This window comes from Medicago sativa, chromosome 4, assembly GCF_051527215.1.
Source record: "Medicago sativa cultivar Bolivia chromosome 4, Bolivia_mono, whole genome shotgun sequence".
Taxonomy (NCBI): domain Eukaryota; kingdom Viridiplantae; phylum Streptophyta; class Magnoliopsida; order Fabales; family Fabaceae; genus Medicago; species Medicago sativa.
The window spans coordinates 20,208,197-20,212,660 of NC_140752.1; the positions used below are offsets into that span (position 1 = coordinate 20,208,197).

The window sequence follows — 4,464 nt, forward strand, 5'->3', positions numbered from 1 at the left end:
CTACCAAAAAAATTGCATTTAAGCCAATTAAATAAGAATACTAATATATTTTTTTGTCAAAAAAAATTAATATAAGAATACTATTCTTATTCTTTCTTTTTTCATTTACAAATTTTACATTTTTTTTTAAGAGCAAACCTTTGTTATTCACTCTCTCGGTCTAAATTTTTAACATACGTATCCAATGAAATTACGCCACATAAATATGGCGCAGGGAAACTAAGGTGACGAAATGTATTCAATGTTGCTTTACTCTCTTATCCAGTTATAGTTCTAAAGAAATGGCGCAGGGAAACGACGCCGTTTCTTCTCGGTCACTCACGGAGGAAACAACCAACACTAAGAGGCAGCGATTGGTCGCCGGAACCCTAATATACCCACCACCGGAGCTTCCAACTATACCTTTTGATATCCTTCCTGAGATTCTGTGCAGGCTTCCGGTCAAATTACTCATACAGCTTCGATGCCTTTGTAAGTTTTTCAATTCTCTTATTTCTGATCCCAATTTTGCAAAGAAGCATCTTCGTATGTCAACCAAGCGCCACCACCTGATGCTAAGAAATGATTATGATGAGTTTTGGACTAAATTCTACACTATTCCTAACCTGCAAGATCAGGAATTATTTGTTGATACTGCTTTATATATTTCAGAGGATGACCAACTGTTGCTACGATGTTATAAGATTACCGTTGAATGTAACGATCATATCAAGTTGGTTGTTTATGATTCCAAAACTGGCACTTTGAATATTCCTGAGTTTCCAAACAACTTTGTACTTACAGATGCAATAGTCTACATTGAGAGTCTCATATCACCTTAAGCATGGATTTATCTGCAACATATATACGGTTAGTTGATTGTTAATCATTGATAGCCCACTCTGCTTTTGTTAGATGATTGTTAATCAATGGTTGATGGAATCTATTGGTTGGTCATTGTTGATTCTCTCACATTTTGTACTATATTTTAAGTAGTTTACAATCATGAATGGCATTAAATGGTTTGTCATTGGATTTTCTAAGATTTGTGTTATGAGTTAGATGTAATAATGTCAGCTTAGTGTTGCACAAATATTTTAATGTTTGCTTCAAATCTTGTACAATGCTTTATGAACCAAATTGAATATGTTATATAACATTATTGTGATGTACTTTTTTATTGTAGAACTTATAAAAAAAAAAAAAAAAAAAAAAAAAAGACACACTATACTCAAAAAGAGACACAAAGTTGAATGATCTCATACCTCCGATGATTTTTTTCTTGCGTCTGCTGCTACACTAGACTCAACATAAGTTATATAGTACTAGATGTAGCCTTTTGACAACTTGGATCTTCACTTTCAACCTAGTTAATTTTCCCACTGATGGTGTGAACTGTTTTTTAGACTATAACATATGCAAATAACCAATGAATTATAGTAAACAATGTACCAAAGTGTTGAATTGTAAATGGATAGTTATCTTATAGTCATGTATTTCCCACATTTTCATTACTTGATCCTCCAGGTGGAAAAGGGGTATTTGATTTGTTTTCAGTTATTTTGTATCGTCAGCCACAAGTCATCCCATCTTATTCTGAATGACACCGACACTGATTTTATTTTATTTTTGAGATAGTACAAGAAGGCTTGATTTGGAGTGGTAGGATAAATTAGTTATGAAACACTCTAAAGGGTGGAATGTTGATTCATGAGACACAAATCTTTATATAGTTGCAGTTTAAAGTATTATATGCGTAGAAGAAATATGTAAAGGATTTAAATTGTTTATGTAAATATCTATAGTTAGCTAAGTTGTTATATTTTGTGTTAGAGTAGTTTGAACTAATGGGGCTGTGAATAGGAAAGAAATACATGGATGAGCATAGTAACTTATAGAATCAAAACATATTTGTATCGTTGTTATGATTTTGGACTGATTCGATTACACGTTATTAGGACTGATCAATTGAATGGTCAAATAAAGTGTGACAACTAGGAAATGTTGATGTTGATCAGATCGGAAACTCTATTCAAGGTAGCATGTATAGGTATGAGGTATCAAAAGCTAATAAAAGCTATTCGTAGGGAGAATTGGATAACCTCAACATCAAAACGAGGGTATAAAATGGAGACCTTTTACATACCTTTTGTGGTTGATTGTTTGGCTTGAGAGCTAAAATACCTTGGTGCTAAGGTCCCCATCTCAAGAAACATGGGGTTTTGTTGGTGATAGACAACAACGTTTGATTCTGTTTTAATTTTCTTACTGTTTTGGTTATCCTTAATGGAAGGGAAAACTTATGCTAAACCGTGCAGAACATAAGTCTCGGTCTACATCTTGTGCACTTGAGAATATGAATATAGAACTAAAGTGAAAGATAAAGTCGTGCACTTAGTTTATGAGTTTGACTTCAAAGCCATTTTTTGGATGTACATTATTTATATCCTATTAGCAGTGACTACTGGAATATGTATTGATAGAAGAATCTGATGTATTGACTGATTATATTCTGTAGTAATAATTAGAATAAGGTTGTGTTGGTCATTACTCGTTACACAGATAAAATTGTTAACTCTTCTGTTTTCGATATATTTTCATGTCTTACATGTGTGTTCTTAATACTAGACTAGACACAATAATGTTTTGATTCTAACTATTGTTTGCCTTGACTTTGTTAACATGTTCTGTTTGTTTACATTTTATTTTTCAAATTAGTTGAGCGTGTTAGTTTCAAGTTCTGGATTTTTTTTCTTCAATCAATGGGTTATTTTGGCTTGTTATTTCTGCAGGTCTTTTCGGATCAGATTCAACCTCAGTCGTCGGAGGAATACCTCGTTTTTTCAATGAATTCATGCTTGACTTGTCAATTTATTGCAGTCAGAGGAATCAACAAAGTTCAAAGTGCATTGTGTCAATCCTTGTAACAATTAGAATGTTTAATACTTTCTGTTTCTGAATTCGCGCCACAATGCACTTTGAACCAATCCTTGTCAATTTTATTGCGGTCAGAGGAATCAACAAACAAATATTTTGCAATCAATCGCTAGCCTACTTTTATTATTCGAATGTGTAATACTTTTAGAATTTAGGAAAAAACTTGTGTAGGAAATGTCTCTATTGGTTTTATTATTTAGTTGCACCTATCATCATTATTGTCTTTATCAGTTGTATAACAATACCTTGATTATACTTTGCTACTACTGCATTCTAGTGGTTTTGTAGTTCTATTTCTTCATGTTTTCAATTCTGAACCGGGTGAAATCACTTATCCAATATCTATATAAAAGCTTCTATGTTATTCCTTTGTGGATGGTTTTGTTTTATTTTAAGCGTTGCCTTGTTTGTGGGAATGGGGAAAGGAAATTTGTTGGTTTAGTTTGTGGATGTTTCCTGTGAAGTATTGTTCTTGGTTGGTTGGCCTCCTATGAAACATGAAACCATCATTATTTTAGTTGCTCCAAGTTTTTGGAATGGGTTTGTGTGCTCGAAGTGGCTATTCAGGGTGACCTACAAAATGATGCAGGTTGAGTGGGTTTGGATTAACATAAAAGTGACCTAGTAAAATTTGAAGGAATGTTTCCAACATGATCAAGACAATGCTTCAATATCAATGTTTATTGATGATGTAGCAAAATCATGTGTTTGATCAACATCAATGCTATCACTTTTGAGGCATGTACACACCTATACAATAATCTTCAAATACAGAAGGGAATAAAGCACCAAAAAGTGGTGCTGCAGAAACAGGATCAGTTGAACACTAAAATAGGCCTTTCAGAACTGAACATATTGATGGTTAAAGATTGGAAGAAGTCGTGGAACAAGAAAAGATGGTGATGATGTGAAGTATTCGGAGGCTGATACCATAGTTTTAAAAACAGGACCGGTCATCGACTCGGTAAGGGTAGTGGGTCACTGGATCATTGGTCGAACCATTAGGCTGGTCGAACTGTATGAAAGAATCGGATTGAGTTGGATGACTTGATCATATCACCCGGTTCCCACACCATAAGCTCAAGACATCTCTTATCTCTAATACACATTATATTACATTGATAGAGTTTCTAGAGCTTAGGCATATGCACTCCTATTCTAAAATAATTCAACCCCCATTTTCTAATATTGCTTGCATATGTGTAACAATAAAAAAAAAAGTAAAATAGTCACACTCACGGTGATAGGAAGAAATCAATACACATGGTTTGGCTATGAAAGAGACTTCCTTGACTTGACAAACAAGTTTTACCAGGCAAACTGGTCAACCACTGGTTTTGTCAAGTTTTACGTGGTTTTCTATCAGTTTACCGGATTTTAGGTTTGTTTTCTGCCAAGGCTATGTGGATCGGATGTAGTTGTTATTAAGAGGTTATTTCTCCATCATTCAGTTACAGATTGTATGTATTCTGTTATTCAATAATATCTTTCTCATGATTAATTCATATCAGAAACAGAATCTATCATCAGGTTCAGTTCCCAATTCAA

General features: G+C 33.8%; 1 long non-coding RNA gene across 1 annotated transcript; it reads left to right on the top strand.

Moving 5' to 3' along the window:
* Nucleotides 1-227: 227 nt before the first annotated feature.
* LOC146927086 (uncharacterized) lies at nucleotides 228-3,226 on the top strand. The gene is made up of 3 exons (XR_015005589.1): nucleotides 228-471; nucleotides 652-849; nucleotides 2,772-3,226. It is a non-coding gene; the product is annotated as an uncharacterized LOC146927086 (long non-coding RNA).
* The last annotated feature ends 1,238 nt before the right edge of the window (nucleotides 3,227-4,464 follow it).